Source organism: Heliangelus exortis, chromosome 1 (genome assembly GCF_036169615.1).
Source record: "Heliangelus exortis chromosome 1, bHelExo1.hap1, whole genome shotgun sequence".
Classification (NCBI taxonomy): Eukaryota; Metazoa; Chordata; class Aves; order Apodiformes; family Trochilidae; genus Heliangelus; species Heliangelus exortis.
The window spans coordinates 178250505-178275105 of NC_092422.1; the positions used below are offsets into that span (position 1 = coordinate 178250505).

Below are 24601 nucleotides of genomic sequence, written 5' to 3' on the forward strand. Positions count from 1 at the left end.
ACATGCATATATGTGCCTATGTATAGACATTTCTGTATTTCAAATAAGAAAGGTTATTATTTTAGATGGCCTTCTGATGTCTAATACTATAAGGCTGAGAAACACCACTGTACTGCATCTAATTCGAAGTATGATTTGCAGATTCAGATTTGTGGCAGAAAATAGTGATGCAGGTAAGAAAGCATTGACCCACTGGTTAAGTGCTACAGGCTTCTTAAAGAGAAAGTTATACTGTTTGAGCTCCAGCATGCTGGAGTTGTTTTGTCCCTCAAGTGGTGCTTATATAATGTAGTCATCTTTGTCATAAAGGATTAATAATTTCTCAGAGTTTTACTTGTCAATTAGCATTGGAAGCAACTCATATAATTAATGTAGTCTAGAATCATAGAATGGTTTGGGTTGTAAGGGATCTTTAAAAGCCATCTCTGCAGTGAGCAGGTGTTCAACTAGATCAGGTTGTTCAGAGCTCCAGCTAACCTGATCCTGAATGTTTCCAGAGATAGGGCTTCTACCAGCTCTCTGGGCAATTGGTTCCAATGTTTCATCACCCTTGTCATAAAAAAAATAAAAAAATCCTTATATTTATTCTGAATTTACTTTCTCTTGGTTTAAAATCATTAACCTTTGTCCTGTTGCTAGGGATCCTATTAAAAAGTTTGTCTCTGTCATTTCTGTAGTCATCATTTAAAGTATTACAAGTCTATGGCTATGTCCCAGGCCCTGCATAAAACCATTTAACATATTCCTAGCAGGTGTTTATTTGTGTAACTCCTCCTTTTCCCACTTACCCTCTTTAGCATCTTCCAGGGTAGAAATCCCACATCATCCCCAGGCATTCTATTCTGGTTCTTAGCTATTCAGAGTGAAAGAGTACTATAATCATAGAATACACCAGGTTGGAAGGGACCTAACCTCTTATTCAAAGCAGGGTCAGTCTGACATTAGACCTAAGGAACTCAGAGCTTTTTATCAAGTTATGTCTTGAAAACCTCCAAAGGCAGACAGAAACTGCACACCACTTTCTCTGGGTGACTCCATCCAGTGCTTGAATATTCTCAAGGGGAAAAATCTTCTCCTCACATCAAAGCTGAATCACTATTGTTTCATTTTATGTCTGTTGTGTCTTGTCCTTCTGCCATGAAGAACCTGAGTCCTAGCTATCTTCTTGATATTACACCCATAGGTGCTAGAGGGGGCAGCTATTTTATCCTCCTGAAGTTATTGCACCCCTAGGCTTAACAAGCTTAATTCCTTCAGCCTCTCCTCACAGGGTGAATGCTCCAAGCCCTCCACTGAGTTGGCATTTTTTTTATTGATATCTGACTTATACTGGGTGGTTAAAAACTGGACACAGTTGAATAATATTGAATAAAGGAGGACAATTCCTTCCTTTAGTCTACTGGCTCTGCTCCTGGTAACACAGCCTGGGAGGCTGTTGTCCCTCTTCTCTGCCAGGGATCTGTGGGTTGATGCTCAGCTTGCTGTCCACCAGACTCAAAGATCTTTTTCCACAGAGCTTCTCCTTGGTCTTGGGGGTATAATTCATGAAGAGTTTGTATTTTCTTATGAAGTGATCACAATTAATAAAAAACAAAAGTTATGTCTCGCCATATGAAAGTTGATTGTTGAAGACAATTTTGGGATATTATAAATGCCACAAAATTATGAGGCAAATTTTTAATACTAAAAAATTCAACAGCAAAAAAAGACTCATGAGTCTTTGATGACTTATTTATAATTTCTCTTTATAATTAATAATCCGCTCCATAGTCGGTTGTTAAAATATTACACAGAAAAGTAAAAACATTGCTGGGCAAAATTCAGAAACCATAGAGGACATGCCAGTAGTGACTCTTCTGCTATTATTTGTAAATTATCTTTGCAAAGGAAGAGTCTCTCACTGTGCATACATGCAGCTTATTAAGAATGCCTTTGTTTGACTGATTTTTAGATCCTCACACACACATTTTGTCAATTGTTACGATATGCATTAGGAGAACTGCTGTCTCTCTCCTACCTCACTCTCTAGTGTAATTTCTGGCTAATACCAATACTCTGTGCAAGTGGAAGAAGCTTTAAAATATGGGAGTAGGAAACGGAATAGGTTACACTATTGGAAAATTTTCCTATTTTGTCCTCTCACATTATTCAAGGGTGATAGCTGGTGTCCCTTGAATTGCTTAGGACACTGAATATAATATATGGGCTAAATTCTGTTTTTGCAGTAGTAAGAAGGCAACTCTGATTTTATATTTCTTGTAAGCCACGAAAAAATTTGAGGAACATCTTTGAAGTGGGAGTGAAACTTGGTTTGGCTGCATAAGGATATTCAGCTATCACTGGACCTGGTGTTCCTCAACTCTTCAGCTGCAACAGGTTTCTCTTCCACTGTACATTACCAACTGTAGTTCCACTATCTGTACCCCCTTAACAAATGCAGTGCAATTAATTTTGTCAAAAGGGGAATGATATATGTTTAAGACGCATATCCTCACATTACCTTCTAAGGAATTTTAAACTGTGAAAAGTTCCACTTTCCCACTTGGCAGAAGTCGTGAGTGTCCATCAGGAGATGGACAACAGAAATAGATTTTCCATCTGAAATTTTACGATCAGGTAACCTGATAGTTATAATTAATATGCATTTTTGTGCTACTGTACTTTCATGATATTTAACCTCTGTGGACATTTCTAGAACTGTTTATTCCTCTATAAAATAAGAGAACTTATGAAAAGAGGGGACTTCTTGCAGAACTTGCTTTGATGGACCATCTAGTAACTATGATAAGTTATGGAGTCCCACAGGGAAATTTCCCAGTCTCCTTTCCAACTCTTGGCACCAAACTAAATCCTAGAAATTGGAGGAAAAATCTCATAATTCTCTGATTCGTGTTCAAGGGAGGAAGAATAGAAAATGGGGACTTTTGTGCTCTCTTATAGAGAGTACTTTAGCAGGGATTTTCCAGAAACATTCACTTGGCTTTTTAAGAAGGTGGAAAATACTTTTGTCCCAATTTTTCTATATCACTAAATTTTCCTTTCCTCATCCAGAGCTACAGAAGTAGTGGAGCTCCAAAAAAGGTAAAAAAATGTCTGAGTAAGTTTGATAAGTTAATATTTTTTCTGTGTCTTAATTCTCTAAAACAGCTGTCTTTGTGATCAACTGCCAGGTAAGACAATTGCTAAGCTTTTTGTAAGAGGTAAAGCTTGATACAAAGTTTGGCAATAAACATTTCAGCCTTGATGTAATTAAAAAAAAAAGATGTAATAAGAAAAGGACACAAGTAAAAAGCCTTGTTTTGTTTCTTCATGTTTATTTTCTAAACAAAGAGAAAAATGTCCAAAACGTACTTATTTCTTTCTGCCATGTACTCTGTGTATAAGCCATAGCTACATGCAAACATTGTGAAAAAGTAAAGAGTCTCACAACATAAGAAAAGATAAAACTGAAAAAAAAATTGGGGTTCTAGTAAGGTTCAAGTAGGTTAGTTAAATTCTTAACTTTCAAACTAATTTTCCTGCTTATGTGTCCAAGTTAAATTTGAGTGTCTGAAGCTGACAGAGCTGATTGCAAATGCCAGTTTGAATGTAACAGAAATCTCCTGAGAGAAGATGTTTTCACAATTTTTGGCTTATTATAAAGAGTTATTTCTAATGTTCACTTATTTACTAAGTTTTGACCTTTCCTGGAGTAGCAGAAATGTTTCAGAAAGTGGACAATATTAATCTCATTATACTTGGGGCCCAAAAAAGGAACCCCTGAATTAGCTATACTAAACTTAATTCGCATACACACAAATATTTGTATTTCCATTTTGCCAAAGAATATATTTATCTTCAATATATATGTAGAATTACCTCATTAAATTAATCCTTATAGAAATGGTAACATTTGCTTTAACTGAAGCACACCTAGCACTGTTCTGCTACTTCATGGAAATTTATTTGCATCTTTGAAAACATTTTTTGAGTGGGGTGTTAGAAGCAGCAGGTTTCTTTTTCATTGCCATGTTTTGTTTCTCATATGCATTGTTGTAGAATTTGAGGCAAATAATTCTTAGGGTCAGTGTAGTTAAATGGAAATTTTTTTTAGCCACTCTCTCAACTCTGTGGCAGAGATGTTATCTCAGGCTCTTGAACCAGTTTAATTTACCCTTGGCTGAAATATAAAGGAGAAAACCAGCAAAAGTTAATCTGATTAGATTCATTTTTATTTTAAATCTTTCTCCACATCTGTTTTTATGAAAGTATAAACAGATGTAAAGGCTTTGCATTTTATCAATCAATCATGGCATAAACTGCTTGAAATTAATTTTTGAAATCTGAACAGACATAAACAGTTCCACCACTCCCCCATTTCTTTTTTTGGAGAGGGGCTTCTTAAGTGCCAAGTGACTAAATATACTGAAAAAAATATTTTAAAGGATATAGGCTTGTTAAGAAAAACTATACATTTAGTAATGAGATCTTAACCTTTTGCTTTATTCTGAAAAATAATCTATCTCACTGTATTACATCTATGATCATGGAAATCTACATAACAGATCAGTTAGCAATATATTTTTAAGGAAATTAAATTAATTAGTTGCATAAATTTTTGTCAGTTTTCCAGATGTGATTATTAATTCTGAATATGATAGAAATGTAATTCCAACAGTAATGTTTTTTGTTAACATAACACTTATTGCAAACTAAACATTTCAGGTCTGTCAAAATCACAAATGGAGCTAAACCAGTATTCTCAGATAACTTTCAGTGGCCTACAACATAATTTTCAAACACATGTACCATAATTGAGATTTCAAAAAAAGTCTTTAAATTACCTTTCCTTGGTTTTTTTATGGTGTGCAGGCTAGAAATCAAAGCTCTGTAATGAATCATGTAGTTGCCTCCAGGATCTTGTGTCATTTGTTACAGAAGTTGATAGGAACATAGCAGGTGCAGTCAGGGATGGAACAAAGACTGCCCTATGAGTAGTTCAATTAAAGCTTGTCTTAAAACCTAGGACCTGTAGAAGTCCTTCTTGGTGGTGCCATAGGGTTTCGTCATATTGCTAGAGTTCTTTTAAACTTTTTCTTTTGAGTGAGTTTTCTGCAGAATGGTTGGTAAATGGTCTTTAAACACATAAGGCCCTGTGTAGGGCTGCATACTTTGAAATATCCTCTCCTAGGACCTCTCCTAGCTTAGTTCCTTGTCTGTAATGGTAATACTTATTGTTTATATCATAATATTGGCAATAGAGTGTGTAAGTATTAAAAAACTCTCAAAAATTGAAGAGCTAATAATGGTGGAAAAGCTCGTGAGCAAATGGATGCTTTTTACTGAGAAGGAATGTGCTGGCATGCAGTAAACTGGGTGAAGGATTCTATGAAGAACGAGAAGAAAAGGCAAAATATTAAGTAGCTGCTCATTAAACAAACACTGCCCAACCTGTGGACGCAGCTGTCAGCTTTACAGAAAAAACATTTTGCTAGCTAAAATTAAGGATTTGCCATAGTGGATATAAAATGGAGACCTGAACTGTGAAACCTTAGGCAATCTTGCTTATAGCATTACTTAAATTTGGAAAGCTTAACTTAGCAATTTGATGCTACCTTTCCAGCATCAGTTTTACAGGTACAAATAAGCATATGGACATGTATATAAGACTTGCATTTTTCATTTGTGTTGCAAATGTGGTATATTACTCTAGAAATAAGTTGGAGAGTGTTATAGTAGTCTTAATAAGAAGACAGAATGTTTGGGGTTTGAAGACATATACAAATTAGAGAAATAACTTGATCCATCTAGTTGTCAGATGTTTTATTCTTTCAGAAAAATCTGATTAATATATTTTCTGGATGAAGTTTTTGATTAATAGGCAAAAAGATATTAAAATATTTTTTCTAAAAAAGACATTGGTCTAAACTCAGAAGGAACCTTAGAGAAAAATCTGGATCCTATTTAAAGTTGGTAGTTCTATCACTTGCTTCAGTTTGCAAGAGCTCAACCTTAGTTACTTTAAACAGAAGGAATTTATTATTATTTATTAGTTTCTTTGCAAATAAAGCAAGTAATTGTTGACTTTTGGAACTGCTGGTTAAAACAGATGCCTGTACCAAATTAAAAATATCAAAGAGTTTTATATAACTGCAGCACAACTTTCTACAGTACACTGTGATATTGCTATGAAGGCATCTCACCTCCAATGCAAGTGCTGTGCCCAAATCAGTTAATGTGCATAAGCGATTTTGAAGAGCTACTTAATTGCTGATCATTAACAATAATTTACCCTATGTAATGTTTCATTGTATGCCAGACAAAATATGGTTGCATAGCTGTGTCAAAAAATCACCAGAACTGTAATTGCAGTGAAAGAAGTAAACTGGCCACACACCCAGCACATATTAAAGAACTCGTTTAGTATGTCACACTTGCAAGAATCAATACATTAAAAAAAAAAAAAAAAAGGCAAAAAAGACAAGTATATTTCCATAGGTGTTGCCCAGAAAAATTCAAATTCTGGTAAAATTCAAATATTTAGAATGTTATTCAAAATGTATTACAGATACTTGAAACTTTCAGACACCCTTTTCCAGTGGAAAAGGAATGACTACTAATTAAACAAAGGCATATGTTAAACACTGAGAAATCATGGAGGCCAAGAACCTGATGACACTTTGGAAAGGTTGTTTATATGTATCACAACTATAAGCATACCACTGTAAAAAAGAAAATATGAAGTCTAAACGAGGATAATCCTTGAACTACAAATACACACATTATAAAAAATACAATATTTATGAAGTATAAACTTTTAATAATTTTTACAGTTTTTTCTGGTTTCCTTTTATTTATTATAAATTCATTTATTATAAACTTATTTATTGCCAATGAAGTTTTTGAGTTCTGCATCAAACAACAACAAATACCACTGGAGGCATAATACTGAGATGATACTGATACAATTTTTTTTTATTTTGCTGCAAAGTATATCTGTCAATACACTAGACTTGATATACTTATTGACAGGAATGTTTAATTCTGTCAGAGTTAGCAGAAACCATTGATTTAGAAACAGGATGCTCACTCACCATGGTTATTTAATTTAATCATGATGTTCTTTTCATGTTTTCCTGTTTGCTTAATTGAGGTCATTATCTGTCATCATAACTTACATAAAAATATGATGCTATTGATGTCAGCTATATTGCAACTAACAGGATTACATACTGGTTGAAGATATGGAGTGGAAATGACATTATAATGCATTTAGTGCAGATATAATGGAGAAGGTTATCAGCTTCAATAAGGACAAATAGCATGGAAATCCACAAAAATATGATGTGTTTTGAAAGTATCACAATAACTTTTTTTTAAATCTTCATGGAATGTCTTATAGAACTGTTAAAACACTATAGATTCTCATTTGAACAGCAATGCTGTGGTTGGCATGTATAAAGTATTTTTGAAATACCCATTGTCCTACACTGCTTCCAATGCCTTCAAGCTTGAAATATTGAAAAAAAAAGAGAACTGAACTGAAAGGATTTTAATTTGTTAGCTCTCCAACAATTATAAATGCTTCATTGTTAGCAAAAGCATTTAAATTAATGAAAAAATTACTTGACATGATATGACAAAGAAAGTAATTTTATACAATACATGGTGCAGATCTTTACCTAGAACATCTTTGCTGTTTTTTATCAGTTAAGAACTTCTTTCCTGTGGTTTGGAACAAGATATCATTACACTATTCCAGGCAAGGTCATGGAACTGCACGTGTAAGAAGATGTTAATAAACAGTTTTCTTTAGCAAATTAAGCAACTTGTATTTTTTTGTTTTCTTTTGCATAATCATCATGGTAGTCAATTATGTGTCCCTGTATTGTGTAAATAATCGAGAAATCTATGGACATTTTCCTTTGGACTGATTGTCCCAACAGTGCTGCAAGTATTGTTTGGTGTACACAGGAATGTTTAAATAACTTTTAGAAATTAATTTTTCACTTCAGAACTTCTAAGGTATAAACAGAGCTTCCTATTAAACAAGCTCTGCAAAGTCCAGAGCTAGATGCCATTAGACTTAGAACCAAACTTCTTTCATTTTCACTTTGAATGAATACTCCTATGGTTCTTCCTTCCCTCTACTGAAGGGAATGGCTCAAGTCGCTTTCATCATTGGCAGAGAAAATCAAGCATGAGTAGATTAAAACCAGAAAAGAAAAAAGAAATGTGGCTATTAATGATTAGATTGTATTACTTCTGAAATTTCCCAGTCCTTTCTTGGTGATCTGCTGTCCAAGTACATGGATCTTTCAGTAGAATATCACCTGAAATAATAATGATTAAAGACAGATTCAAGTACTGAAGGAATACCAAACATTAATATTGCATAGCAACAAAAAAGATCAGATTGTTGAAAATCTTAGAAATAGTTTTGCAGAGGAAGCAGTAGATTGTAAATGTTCGTCCCTTGAGGATCACATAGAGAACTAATCCTTCCCTTTGCTGTTTTAATTATTTTCATTCTTCACAACATTAAAGAAATCAGGTATAAATCTTGTTGACATTTATAGCTAATCAATTTTTCAATATTTCAGTATAAAGTATCTATTGCAATGCACTTTGCACAGAGAAATTTTGTTGACAGCAATAGAAAATAATGCAGACCATTACTAATCCAGGGTAAGATTTCAACAGTACATCTGGAAAAAAAAATAAAAAAAGAAAAAAAAGAACACATTTTTGGCCAAATGTGAAAATGTGATAAAGCTAATATTCTGGTGGTTAGGGTGGTTAGGCCTGAAGTATGTCAGGCAGGATGAAGTCCCTCCTCGCTAAGATTCATAGCATTATCTTAGACATTTTGTCACTGGGTGAGTGTCCTTGCCATTAGCTCTTCTGTACATTGCCCCCCCCCCTGTCTAAGGCTTTGTACAGTGCTCTGATCTTTGTCCAGTCTGGAACCAAAAGACACATCTCTTTGTTCTATGGAATGGAAATCCTGTGTCCCTTCCTGCTCCATTTGTAACTAAATACTTCTCCTTAGCGTGAAGTTCTCCCTTTAAGTTCATGAAACATGATGAAATTGAGAGAAATCTTCGGGTTTTGTTCCATTCCCTCACTTCCCAGTAAGCAATGAGTCACAGTCACTTGCTTGTAACATGTCATGAGTCTAAAAAGGACTACTCTGAACAGTTCTAAGAAACTTTCCTAAAGCTCCATGAAAAATAAAAAAATTCTCTGAGGCTTTGCAGAATAGTGACCTGCCAGCTATGGCAATTCACAGCTATGCAAATTCTGGGCAGGTAAGTTTGAGGCTTGGTACACCAAACCTCAACTCTGTTCTCCTTCACAACCACTGTCTTTTTGCATATCATCTGATGGCTGATAATTTCCTTCTCTGATAGTGAACCTGTCATTCCAGACATGTGTTGGCACCATTTCCAGCTGAACTCCTGTCTGAAATTAATTCTTTGTCTTTGCAGGTAACTGCAGGAGAAAACATACACTTTGGGGATCACTGGATACATCCTCCGCAGTTAATAAATAATAACTTCTGAGAAGCTGGTAACCTGGCTGGTTGATATAGCATCAGATAAGCAGTTAAATTTATTTCTCTCTCCTTTTTTTTTTTTTTTTTTTTTTTTTGTTTTTTTTTTTTTTTTTTTTGTTTCAGAGACAATGAAGCATTTGTTTCTTATTTGGAGAAACGGCAAATATATCAGAAGTATCATTTACTCAGTCCCGTTGGAAATGCAATCACTATGTTTGTGCAGGGAAACTAAACACTTCAGGCAGGGGTTCAAGAGCTCTCTGTCATTAACTATACTGTTAATTGTTAGCATGATCCCTAACTTGGTTTTGGAGTGTGCCAGCTGTGCCTGGGCACAGTTGGAAGTCACCAGGGACAGGGGATCATTCCTAATAGACCATTTGGAGCTGGCTGCTCTGTTCTGGGAGGGAAGAGGTCTTAGCTCTATGGACCAATACACGCTACAAAGTGCCAGCTGGCCTCAGGTCCACAGAATGATCCATGGTCCATTTAATTTACTGGTGTACTTGTAGCCAATAGAACTGATGCCAGCACAATAGAAAATAGAGAAGAAAAGTTCCAATAGTCAAGAATATTCCAGCTTAATTTCAGCAGCACTCCAAATCACCTTTTCCTAGACCTGCCTAGTACCTTATTTTCTGAAAAATAAAGTATATTTTTGAGGTTAGAAGGGATTATCTTTGGACTTTTAATTTAAGATGCCCAAGATAGGAAGTGCTCTAGGGAAACATTTTCATGGTGCTCTGAGTGGTTTCATACTTATCTATTTAATTATCTTCACTCATTAATATATTCTTCTTTGCAACACCATGTAATGGTCTACCTTGTTCTAATTAATGAATCAGTTAATGGGCAACCTACAGAGTCAGAATATGTTAATTTGGAGAGAATCTAGTTAATTTGGCGAAACCTACTGATGCAGTTCAAGCTGCCCAACATTTGGACTACTAAAGTAGAAAAGCCCTTCTGGATAGAAACGAATGATCACTGTCAGTAAAGCTGGCATTAAAAACAAAGAGCTATTTCTTTAAACCTATCACAGTGTTGTGAGAGAGTACCCTTCAAAAAGATGCTTATTTAAAGACATTTAATGAATAATACATTAGAGACATGGAGAGGATACCTGTGATTTTGTATTAGCATGTAGTTCTGAGGCCCAGCCTCCACATATGGCTCTTCAGTGCTGAATCCATTCTTGTGTATTGAGACCCAATAATTCTGGGATCTTGAGGCCACACTGGATGTGCTGTAACTACAGATAATAAACAGTGAACAATGCATATCATTGACAAACAATAAAAAGGTTGGGTGCCTGTGTTTTGAAAAGGAGGGTAGTGTGGGCACCAGGCAAGGCTCTTGAGATTACTCCAGTCAAAGAGATGTTTTTCAGAATGTGGAACTCAAGTAATGTCACACATGAAACAGGAGACACAAAATCTGAGTGGTAAGATAGATTTTGAATAGTGAATACCTAAGGAGATAAAAATTATCAGCATTTTGTGTTAAGCTGTAAACAGGAAGCTTCTAGAGCATTAACTGGCAGTTTTTCATAAATAGAAGGCAGAAACAATTAAAAAGAACGTTACAGGGAAGATAAATTATTTCCACCCTTGCAAAGGAATGCCCCTTGGAAAATAATAAAGATCAGGTACTATCAGAAATGAAGGTAAGGGATAGAAAAGGCATTCAAATTTCACCAAGAAAAAAAAAATTAAAAGTGAGGTTGCCTGACCTTTCATTTCTTTAACACACTGTTAAAAATATTCTGTTTAAAGGAAGGAGCAATCAGGTGGCAAAATCTAAATATGACAGAGCTACTAACATTAACCATCTCAGGAAAATGCAAAAAAGACCTAAGAACAATAACAGCTATACTGGGTCAGATTATAAATCAGATTAGTCCAGCACCCTTTTCTGACAACAAACATATAGGGAAAGAGCATACTGAAAAGAAAGGCAAACATTAATTCTTTCCCTGATATATCCTAGCTTCCAGCTATCTTCAACAGAGACTTCCCAAGACTGAAGATGTATCTGTTTCTTTGTATTTAATTGATTCAAGAAATCTAATGAGTTGGATGTGCAGCTTGATGGCAAATGAAATTCGATAAAGATAAATGCTAAGTAATGTATATTCCAGTAAATAATTTGATTTATACACATGGCTGAGTTCTAAATTAACTCAAGTCACTTGGGGGCGGGGTGGGGGAACAGAAAAGGGGGAGAAAGGAAATATAAAGCTAGAGTACCAATATGAACCCTTTATTATCTGCAATTTATATATTAACTCTCTGTATTGCAACAGAACTTCCAGACATTATTTTGGCTTCTATAGTGTTCAGGAGTTAGAGTAAAAGTCTCCAGCCTAAAAAAACCTTGCAATCCAAACGTAACAACAGACAGGCAGATGTGAGGGAACAAGGAAACAATGAGGCAATATTGATTGGAAGCATAAACAGTGGTGTCAGATTAATTGACCTTTGCTCATTCTGTATTGGTGGTCAAAAAGGAAACATCATGTTAGCATGTATAATGCCATTATATGAATCAATGAGTTCTAATCTGCCCAATCTGCCTCAAAAGGCTACAGTAAAAACAAGGAGTTTGGAGCCGGGCGACAAATATTATTCAGAGAAAAGAAATGTGGGATTGGTGGTTTGGGAATGGTTAATTTATATGAAGAAACCTGGTTTCAAGATTTGTAATGGTAAGGACATGTGATAATAACAAAGACAGCATAAAGTGGATGTCCCTAATTAGCTGCTCTACTTTTGCAGGGCATAAAATAAATAAATAAAGAAAAAAATAAATACTTGAAATGTATTTTTTCTTCACTCATTGCATTCTTAATTATGTAATGAGCTGTTATTTCCTGATGTCACCAAGGCCAAGACTTTAGTCCTTTTCAAACTGTAACTGGAGGTTTGTCTGGATAAGGCCATGCATAATTGTGTTTCTCTTCTTTTAATGGTATGCACATTGCTACACATCCAGGCACTATCCAGCCCTCAGCTCACAAAGGACAAGAAAATACTTTCCTCATGGACAGTTTAGCCCATAATTGTCCAGCACACAGTTTTTGGCTGCTATCCTCGAAGCATTTAATATTAGGTACCCACCGTGAAAAGTAGGGCATCAGATTAGATTGGTCTGATCTAGAACATAAAATGCTGTGACCTTTAAAGGGAAACACTACTGAAAATCAGAATGGAGATTATAACATATACTTATATAATCAACAACATTTAGTTTTTAGCATGCATTTGGCTCTCAGTTCTGGCTCACTGCACCACAGAAGCTGCAGCAAGACTGATGTGAGCATTTCAGGAATGTCTTTCCTTCTCCCTCCCTTCTCCCATCTTATGGATGGGGGGAGGAGGGGAGAAGAAAACAGCAGCATTGAGCTGATTTAGCTACAAATGGTACTGCTAACTTCAAGCACAGTTAGAAACCGCACAATGAATAATTCAGCATTTGTCACTTCAGGGGCTTCCCATTCTGCCTTTATAATTCAGAACCTTTCCTTCCCTCCTTTTTCTTGTTAAGTTGAAATCCTAGCTGGAGAGGCTATCTCCAGGGCCTTCCTGCTGAGCATGCAGGTGGTGTTTGCCTGGGGTTTGAAGGAAGACCCAGCTGGACTCACGTTGACTGTGTGAATGTGGAGACCTCTCTGGTCTGTGTGTCCTGGCCAAGATCACACAACTGCAATCCATGAGAAGGATTTCCTGTAACAACATTATTTCTTTCATATTTACTGCATTGCTTGAGGAATAGGATGTAATATGAAATTAAAGGGAAACTGTATTATCTTAGAATTCCAGTGTACTGATAATCTACAGCACGGTTTCTTTATTTTTCTTTTTTTTTTTTTTTGTTTCTCCAACAGAGGAAACTTTACTCAGTAACAACAGGGTTAAAGATAGGAAAAGTGAGTAAGAGATGAGTGTATACACAGACACATGCTATAAGTACAACAATTTTCTATTGCTAGTTTTGTTATGAGGAGCTGAAGACCTCTTCTTATCCTTCAAATGAGACTGCAGGCATTCAGTGATGATTATATGAACAAACAAACAAATAAACAAACAAACAAAAAACCTTCTGTGCAAAAAAAAACCAAACCTCTGCTCTTGCTGCTTGTCAATAGAGTATTGCACTTCAGTGAAAAAACATATCAAGCATAGAAAATCTGTACTGAAACAATAGCTTTAAAATAGGGATTCAAGGACAAGATATTGTTCCAGCTCAGAATAACACTGTGATTTAAAAAACAGGGTTTGCAAGTCAGTGTATTTGTAGTGCCAAGATTTATTATTTCAGAGTTAGAATTTATGTACACAACACTAAATATTAAGTTATAAGAGAGTAGTCAGTACGGCCAGAAGAGTGGTAATATTTTGGGCTGTTGTTTTTTTTTTTTACATCATGCAGGAACTCATCACACTTTCTAGCACATATATTAAGGAAATACTTGGGCTGAATGCTGGTCCGTAACAAAAATGGGTCCAAAATAATTGCACCTGTTTTCTGCAACTGAGATATTAAGAAAATATATATTCACTCTTATGTTTTTCTGTCTAGGAGAGAAACACCTTTTCCAACATAAGCCTCAGTCACATAATAAGAAAATGCTTTACAGAATGCCCCTTCAGAGCTCCAGGGCTGCTTCAAGCCCTTGAGCACAGGGAATATGATGCAAATTCTAAGCTGACTGCAGATCAGGGCAGAGATATTTTCTTAGCAACTCTTCTTCAGTCCTGTATTTTCAGTGTGTCTCTTTGCTAAAAAACTCAGACCAAATGCTACAGATATTGGTTTGCTGAATTATCTCAAAGCTATGCTTTCATCAGCTAAGGCTGGACTGCCACTGAAAAGCACAAACTTCTCTGCTTTTGCTCCCAAATGAGAACTATCACATTCTTCAATAGAGTAATCCAGGTCATGGACTGCAACATATTAAAAGCCCAAGCCACTGAAATTTAATTGATTTTGAACAGGACAGTCCCTGATATGTCTGATGTCTTGATGATACAGTGCTGGCAAGAGATGTGGGTGGGAAGAAACTGTCCTAGAGATGAAGTAGAAAACAGATTTCAAATTACCTTCCTAGCATCAGGCATCCGTACCCTCATTTGCTTCTTTTTGTGCTTCTCTCTTCTAGGACTCCACAGTGTTCCTAACAACATCAAGAAGAAGCACAGGATGATTTTTGTTTGTACTTTCCAATGAGACCAAGTCTTAGCTTATGACTTCTTAAAAAATAGTGAATATCAAAATTTGAATATACCCCTGGGCATTACAGCACTATGTTTGGTAGGATGTCATGCTACATAATATGGCTTTCAGGAGCTCTCACATATTTGGAAGGCTATTTGTAATGTGAGGCTGAATCAACCAGACAGTAGAGAGTAACATATGTCTCTAACATTTCTTTACTGACAATTTTGCTGATTTTTTGTATCGCAACATTTATGCACACAAGGCTATAGGAATAGGTTGCTGCATGAACCACAGAACAGATGAAATTAGTCATTAGCTGTGACTACCCAAAGCTGTGCACGTTTTTGTTTGCCAGTCAGTATGCTTGGATGACTGGCCAGTAGGTACATACGTTCCTCTGCCAAAACAAGATGTGTGACAGATGAATTCTGCCTGTCTTTCCCTTCCTGGCACTCTCCTTCAACCAGCCAACATTCTTCGTGAAACTTGAATGAATTTCATTATCTTTGAGACTTCTCTTTTTAATTTGCTAAGAATTATGTCAAATGTAGAAAATGCAATCTGAAAAACCAATGTACAAACAGTTCACCTGTATATGCTTTACAAAACAAATGTCAAAATATATATCAAAGAAAAAAAGTTGGGAGGATCATTTCTTCTAACTGTAATTTGATTCAGTATTGTAGAGAACTGAAACATAATGTTTACACAACTTTTGACACACCCAAGCAGAAAGCAGTCCAGCTTTGAAAAGATAAAAAATACCCTTTGTTTCAGGGTCTTATCTCCATGCTTTTTCTGTCTGTCAAATGCTGTTGATGTTCAGCCACTCTCCCGTATATCTCCACTTGCTGGGTCTTTCACTGCAGATCACATAACATTACACAATGGTAATGTTACTATGCTAATATTGTTATAATATGCTATTAATCATCATTGTATAAATATTTCAGCAGTTAATTATCTGAAATTATAAGTGCCATAAAGATCTTGTAAGAAGAACACCAGATGAATAAAGACAATGCTCTCTGTTCTCTTTCTTGGAAAGACTTTTATCCTCAGAAGCTTGTCCCTTGCTTCCATTATGTCAATTGACCTGACAAAAGATGCTTCTTCCTACAATGCCTGTCCTCTTCACATTCCTGCAACTATTGTGGCTACAAGACTGATGTCTGACTGCTGAAAAGTGCAGTCAGCTCCTGACCTATGCTGCCTTGTGTGGGGAAACAAGTTAGCTGGTTTTGTGATTTTAAAGCCTGTATGTGGCTCAGGTTACTTGCTGGACCACTAAAAATTAATCTAAAGTTGTAAATTTCACAACAGAGCAGGTATTGAACTTTCTCCTCCAGACTTAGCATCTCCTCTCTCATTTTTCTCCCAGATGCATTCCTTCCTATGTATGGATTTTCAAAGGAGCTTCATTCACTTTCGTATTGTACCTCACCCTGCAGATATGTTGCTCATATGTAAGTGCTAAGTTCTCTTGTATTTCTGCTTGTTTGCTTGCATGTCTATCTTTAAACTGTCTTTAGAATTGATTAACATTTTCTTGCTATCTCCTTTTATTCTGACATGCATTGATTAATATATATTTGTATCTGTTCTTTTAACAGACCACCTCCTTTTCTCATGCTTTCATAGTGCACATTACAATACACCTGGGGTCTGGCCATGATAGACCCTCCAATGTCTTAGTGCAACATCGTATCAGTAGACATAGAAGGGTAGAACAAACTCTGTACCTTAGCGGTGTTAAATAATAGAAATAGGAATGGAAATTTCTCATCAGTTTTGTGTGTGTGTGTGTGTACACATATGCATATAAGAGAGAAGACAGCATTTAATACCCTTCACCTGTTCTTGAATTTGGTTATTGTGATTCTGATTTTTAATTCCAAAGCTGCATAAACTAGGTCAGTACCACTGACAGACAGCTGGGGGAAACACAGTGAGATCTCCACAGTAAAATTAATTTAGGCTGAGTGGCTGAACTAAGCATGTGCTTCATGAAGTTGGGGAGAAGAGAACAGAATGTTATGACTAGCACATTTCAACAGTCTATTTTTAGAAGTGTCAATTGCTCTGAGTTATGCAGAAAACAACAGCCCCTTGCAGTGCCCAGACCCTAATTCTGTGTTTGAAAGATGGCCGTGGCTAGCAGATGCCAATGTGTAGTACGTTGTGGTGCATTAAAACGTGTGATGTCAAACACCTCAGAACTGCTTCTAATACTACATGTGACTGGGAGAAACTACCATGATAATTTATGCATCATGTTCACAAGGAGTCCAGACCACACATGAAATACAGACTGAGTTCTCACATTACATTTTATCTAGAATCCCTTTAGCACAGACCTGCCATCCAGTGTTTCAGCACATTCAGAGTCTTCAAATGATCCTGTCTCTCCATGGTTGTCCAATTCTGGATCCTTGCTTGTTACAAAAGCAAAACTATCCCCTCTGCCTTATCCCATTAGCTTTGCAATTTGGACGTTAATCCTGTGACTAATATGTTTGTTCGAAGCAATTTGGGTAGTAGATCATTAAGTTCCATTTTCCAGCTTTGCAATTCTGGTTTAGAGGGAAAAACAAATGGAAGGAATAAATTGCAATTGCTTATATTTTTTAGTCTTTTTGACTGGTGTCCTATATGCTAGGTTTTGTTCTCACAAACTCCTATCAATATATCTACCCAGCAGTTTTAGGATACCTGCAAGAATGTCATGGTATCAACCACCATGATAAATTCCATGGGGGAGGCTTGGTTGGTCCCTAACATCTGTGACAGTGAAACTTTTCTGACTAATACTGTTGGCCAATATATACTGGAAAATACAAATTATCTCGTTCAACACAAATAATTCTGTCCACCTAAACCTTTTTATATGAAGACTCGTGTAATAAAAACATGAGGCAATTCAGATGGCATTTCCCCACTCCACTCCTGAGTGACGTGGAGTGAGAGAATTGGAATGAGAGATTGGTACTTCACTGTCTGTTTAGAAAATAGAGGTTCTCAAATACATTTAGTAGTTAGGAGTTTCAAAACAAATCAAGCAAAAATTTCTTTAGTTAAAATAAGCTTTAGATCAAACTTCTTGCCAAAGGATGATGCAAATGAAAACATGCTTTTTCTTTCGTACAAAAATAAGAAATATCCTTTGGAGATTACTAAATAGACTAAGTATTTCTAGGCTGACAGACCCTCATGAGCATAAAGTAGACAAATATGGAAAAAACCCGGGAGAAATTAATTTATTTCCCTATTCTTGTGCTTGGATGTCCTTTCTTTCCCTCACTTTCCATTCTTCTGCTATAGGTTTATGAGTGTTTTACAGAAGCAGTTACTGGGTTAGGTAAACTCAGACTGAAGCAGTACACCTGTTCTTGCCTTCTTTATATGTTTAATCCTGTACACACCTGAGTTCTCTAGATGTCTTCTGGTCTGGTTTGTAAATTCATTAAGTGTACGCATATTTCCCCATGAGAAGTTCAGGATTATATGGTCCTCCAGCTCCTTCAACAAATCTGTTCTGTTTCAAGTCTTCCAAATAAGCCAGCTAATCAACACTTCTCACAAGGAGTGTGATGGCTCACCAGGCAATGGGTGACCTACAGTCCATATGACTCAGTGCCACTTTGACATTCTTGAATGCTGTCGCACACTCCTGATATATCCTGATATAAGTCTCCTGATATATCCTCAAAACAGTAGCTCTCCCTTTGTGGATGGAAAAGCTTGCATAGCCACCAAAAGTATTTCTGCTGAGATTGTAAAAAATCCCTGCTTCCCACCTCTCACTAAGAAGTGGCGCTGTTCTGATTTGTTCAGGATTTTCTCCTTGAGGCACTCTGTGTGTAACACGGAAACCTGAGGGTTTCTGTTCTATTTTCCTCCAGTTTTACTAGCAAACACTCACTGAGACACTGTATCACAACTATCAATTTTTCAGCTTGGAAGACTAACTGGGAAGCCCCAGAGCGCCTGTTAACATCATGTAATTGACTGAGGCGGTGCTCCTAAAGAGTAGTATAAGGAACTCCCTCACCACCAGAGTCTTATGATTGGGTGTTTACTTTTCAAGAGAGTTCTTTGCACTACTTTTTTGGGGGGAGGGAAAGGGAAGCAGAAGGCAAAGGAGAATGAAGCTTTTAATATGCGTTTCACTGCTTTCAGAAAGAAAGCCTCGGCAGTATTCATGCAGGCTGTTCTTGTCTGGTCACTTGTCTGGATTGGTTGCCCTTGCTTGGAAGAATTAAAGCATTTTCAGAAAAGTAATCTTATCACATGAGAGGGCAATTAGACATTTTGTAATCCTATCACCCCTGTGCTGAAATTACTGTGCCCAGTTAGCAATAACTCTGCTTCTAAAAACAGAGTGAGCAGCAGCACAGCATGAATTATTTAACTTGATGCTGTGCTTCCTGTTTTCAATTCACCAGAATAATACAGAAACCCCAGACAGTAATTATCCCCAGCATAGAAAAGAAACAGTTAATGGAACCTGCCTTTTAAATAAATATTATTAATTCAAGGAAAGAAACAACATGTACTATCTGACGCCTATAGAGTTTTGATCTGGGCTTGATGTCATGATGAAGTAAGTGGTTGCCATGGGGATGTGAGCGTTTGTCTGCATATCCCCCCCTGCAAGCGAGCTGTGAGGAGTGTTTTTGGAGAGGAAGTGCCCATCTGTAGTCAATCACTATTGTTCTGGTGGAGCCACATGCTGCAGCCTGCTGAACTGCGTCACCGCACAGCAGTATCAGCCCCTCTGAATAAAGACTCCCTGTTGAACCAGATTTATCCACCCTGCCATTTTCACTGTCGTTTGATTATCTGCTTGTATTTTCTGGCTGTGCTAATGCAGTCTCACAGCTCTGTTATCCTAGAATGCCTATGGCTCGATATCTCACAAAGCTGGAAGGATCTCCTTGTGTTTTCTTGCTGTCTTCGTTGCCCTCTCCATTCAGTTAGAGGAAAGCACCCGTACTATGCCAGCCTCTTTGCTTATTTTCTTCCCTCTGAGACACAGAAGACCTTGAAAACCTAAATGTGATTCCTGAACAAATTCATAACAACTGAAAAACACTTGAAACGGGTCCTTTTTTTGAATCACCATTATTAATTGCCAGCATATGTTTCTAGAACAAAGACTGACAGTTTGGCACAGTCCACCATGATTACTGAATATATCTGTTTATTAAGCAGTTAAGGGATGGGCTAATATGCCAGTGGCATGTGAAACCAGGGCACTGTTACTAACTGGAAGACATCAGACAAAATTACATCTGCTACCTGAAGACAACGCAATGAGACTTTTTCTTGAATACCAGGAGTTTAGGGGCTTCCTTCTCTTTTCTCCTTACGTACAACATTGAAAGTAATGTATGATAAATTTCTGCCAGAGATTCTGAGAAGTTACCGACTTGAATATCAAGTGCAGAATGATTCAGATATGATCAGAGCACAAGATTTATGTAACTATGTTTCCCTTTATTTTTATACTTTTTTTCCCCCTCCTGTCCATCTTCTCTATCTCTTTTTTGTGTATATATCTCTTATGTTGACTAAGGATGCATTTGAGCTACTTAGGCTTCTCACTGAACAAGATGCAAGAAGTTTTCTAAACAGGCAATACAAGTACCCTCCTCTTCTGCTCTTCTGCTATCATTCTCAAAAATGACTGAACTTTTTTTTTTTTTTTTTTTTTTTTTTTTATCAAAAATCAGCTTTGAACAGGCACTTGTCCTGGGAAACGGCAGGATAAAACAGTTGTCTAGTAAAAAATAAAACAGTGTAGTAAATTCCAATAACAGTAAATATTTTGATTATGAGGAATGTGTCTGCTGGTGATCCTGTGTCCTTACCTTGCCACTGAATATTGTCTAAATTCACTGCTACCAGTGGTAGGTCGGTTACAGCTTGAGTACCCCTAGCCTGGGTACATGTTTAACATTCACACCTTCCCTCCCTCCCAGAATGTTTTATTTATCTCTCTTCCATTCCTGTTGGCATGAACACTGGAAATTCTGGGATCTCTGACCCCAAGCTAAATTGCTGCAGGGCTGAGCAGGAGACTTGGCAGGTACTTGGTGAAGCTGAACTGCAAATGTTCTAATTTTACTGAATCTATGAATTTTTAAGAGATGTTTCAAAGGGATGTTTCTGAACAGCTTTATCTGTTCTATGAGAGGCATGTTCATGCTACTAAATTTCTAAAAGAATTGCCATATTATGTGAATTTACTTTGCACTTGGGTGCTTGCTTCATTGTGAGAGTTGACTGACTTTTGAACTTCTGAGGCAGCCAGTTTGGATGAAGACACCAGCCCCACCTACACAACTAAAGTTAACCTGCATATAGAAAAGCAGTACATCTAAGCTAAAGTAGGAAATGAAAACTGAGTAAGTGGCAAGTTGGATTCCTAGTCATGGAAAAAAATTATTACTTACCTGGTGAAAACGTGCAGTGTTTGGAAATCATGTGAGGTTTAACAGGGAAACAAACACTGGAGAAATAGGTGAACATAAAGATACTTATATTTTAAAATGTATATAAACTATCCATTAGAAATGCAATTAAATCAGCCTATTCCCACAGAACATGTAAATATCAGTGAATTTTCATTCTGATGAGGTTCCACATTGGAAAAAAAACCAGAAATGTGTACTTTCTTCTGTAAAAGGTCCTAAATTTTTCACCTGCTTGACTAAAAATCATACCATATCAGCTACAGGAAACCTTGAACTTTGCCATTTGTTCAGATGAGATACAAGACATCTGAGATTTCCGGAGTTTATTTGATCTCTATCTTTAACGCAACCTCCAAGGGGTGAGGGCATCTCTGGATGGGCAATCCATGAGTTATTTTGGTAATGAATTTGGCATTTTTGGTGAATCAGGACATATGCATGTGAAAGTCACATGGGATTCTGAAGAAGGATATCTCATCCTCTCAACCAGAATAATTCTTGCTGAATACTTTCCACACTTGAACTACATTCACTGATTTAAATTGTAAATGTTGCTGGGGCAATGGTCACTTCTTTTACAATAGATGACTATTTACAGATGTAGGAAACTGTTTTGTTTCTCCAGCCTGAAAGATTTATTTTTTATTTCTTTTTATTTATTTATTTATTGTTCTCCCACTATACAAAGCTACCACCAGGAAAGAGATACAACTGCTGAATAAAACTGGAGATTTTACTGTTTAACATTGTCCTTTATGCAGCAGGGAACTATGATTTTTCATGACCTGAAGGAATTTATATGTGGGCTAGCAAAAAATTACTTTGTGCATCTGTTTTCTGTTCACTGTTTTTAGGAATTTGACATCAGATTTTTTTAGTTTAATGCATACATTAAAGTGCCATTGTAGTCTTATATCCTACAAGTCTTAGGACGTCTTGTTCTAGAAAGGCTCTCTAATAGGAAAGCCCCTACCTTTCTACTAAAATTTTTGTATTGAAATATTTCTAAAATAAAATATTGTGGCATTTCAATTAATGCAAATACTTGAGTTTTAGAAACTCTAGTAGTTTTTTATTACTTTTATTTTTAGGAAGGCAACATTTTTTCAGGCCTGTCCAGCTCTTAGCTCTTATAAATGCAGCAAAGTCTTGAAGCTTTGCTGTAAACTCAAACTGAGTGAAAAATATTAATGCAATATTTTTTGCTTGTGGTATTTTTTCAATGCATTTATGTTATTTGGCATCTTTTCACTGTGCACAAAAGGACATGTTCATCCTCTGTCAGCAGCCATGGCCTATTTTATGTTCTGAAAACTTTTGCCAGAATGGGCCCCTCAAACAACAAATGGCCCAATTTATTTATGACAGTGCCAAAAAACCGATTTCCAGGATGTTCATAGGTCAAGAGCTCCACTGAAATAGAGAATGCCTTGAGGACTTATTGCATTGTTTATTATTTACTGCGTATGTTGCAGGCGTGCCCTGAGGCCACAATCAAAATCAAGGAAGTCAAGGGAGATTGAAAGAATGATGATCTTGCTTGCAGTTTGACAGTATCCTTATAACTTTGTCAGTCTATGTCCTATCACCCCTTTCCTCTAAGATGTTACTTTACCCTTCAAAAAATTTTGTCTTTAAAAATCTCCTTCCATTATTATCCTATTTCCTTCTTTGCCTATCTGTTGTCTTAAGACCACTAGTTTCTCCAGTGAAAGAATTCTTCAAATGTATCTTTATTTCTCTTTTTAGATTCTTTCTCCTTTTACACACAAAAAAACTTGTATAAGATATGAGTGAAGTGTCTCAGCAATTTACTTCTCACTGTTTAAAAAAATTTTTTTAGTTCAGCTTTTGCAGGTTGTCTTTGGAAAGAGGGTTACTACTCTTCATACAGAGCTGCAAGTGTTCAGGAATCTTGAAGTCAAGCCACATGACAGCAACTGCTTGTAGTTACACAAAAAATATTCTCTTTCTTTTATTACTCATCTCCTTACCATTCCTCCTAAACTTTCATTCTGATTTGACTTTTCCTTCAGAAATGTAATGAAATCACTCGGTTACTGAGACCTCCCTATTTGAACTGGGGATAGTTTTATAGGGATAGTGGAGAAATCATGCGCAAAGCACTGAATATAAGAGTATCAAGTATTTGTGTAGTTGTAGGAAGTATAGATTTTCCCCTTTTTTCAAACAGATCCATAGAAATCACAGTGCAGTTACTGTGTCTGTTCAGTTCATGTGCATAAAAGTCAATTTAGAAGTAGTCAATACTTGCCAATGTTTGTGATATGATGATTCTTCTTATCTAGTTCAAACTTTAAAAATGCAATTATATCTAACAATGAATACAGTGGATCTGCTATGCTTGTTTTTATTGATTAAAATGTCAAAAAAAAAAAAAAAAAAAAAGCACATAAAAAGATATTATTGTAGATTTTACAGTGGAATAAAACACAAGTGAAACTGTTCAGGCCTCCAGAATTGATGTTACAGTTTCCTCCTCTTGAGGAAAGATAAGTCTAAAGGCAGAATAGGATATAGCAGAAAATTTGAAGTAATTTTATGATTTTAAGAGAATGACTAGACAATAGGAATTAATCTATATTTGTTCTGGTTTGAGTATAAGTTTCATAGAGGCTAATTAACTTCACTCTTTGTTCATTTCCTCTTTGTGCATTCAGGGGAAATGGCAGTTATCCTTTAATTTATTTGTTCCTACTGTAAATTTTTATAATATCATCTTTTTCTGTCCAGTACCTCAGACAGAAGTCCAATTACTCCTTATAGCAGGAATTCATATATCTGGAGTTTGATTCTCTTGAAGACTTTTTATGCTTACACCCTCAATCAGGATAAGCATGATAAAGAATGTGACTGCAGAGCACTGAGATCAGTGGTGTTTTCATCATCTGCATGCAATAATGGGATTTTACTGACTTGTATGGACCTGAGCACAAAAACCCCAGAAAAAATTTATTAAGGCCATATTGGCTGACATGTGGAAGATGCTCCTACTGTAAAAGTTATGCTGATTACAATATGCAATCATTTTCATGAAAGCAGAGAAGCTTGTCTCAGTTTTGTTCCTTAGCTTACATTCCTCTGGCCAGTTTCCATCCCACTCTGTAAAGCAGCTTGTACATCTTTAATAATGATATAAATTAGTTCAGAAAAATAGCCAAAATTCTATTCATCGTTATCGCTTGGATTTTTGGTTCATGAGTCTCTGAAGAAAGACAGGAAAGAATACAAAATGTACTTTATCTTCCGTACAATTCAGGTTACTACACAGAACCTCCTACTCACCACACTTCAGTGAGTCACACATGCTATGCATAATGATTCTTCTTTTTTTTAATGTGAT

At 36.3% G+C, this 24601-nt stretch overlaps 1 long non-coding RNA gene across 1 annotated transcript in view; it reads left to right on the forward strand.

Moving 5' to 3' along the window:
• The first annotated feature begins 9609 nt into the window (after positions 1–9609).
• Positions 9610–24601, forward strand: part of LOC139791507 (uncharacterized) — a 363104-nt gene continuing 348112 nt past the window's right edge. The window contains exon 1 of the long non-coding RNA XR_011723946.1: positions 9610–9654. This is a non-coding gene — a long non-coding RNA (uncharacterized lncRNA). The remainder of the gene's footprint in view (positions 9655–24601) is intronic.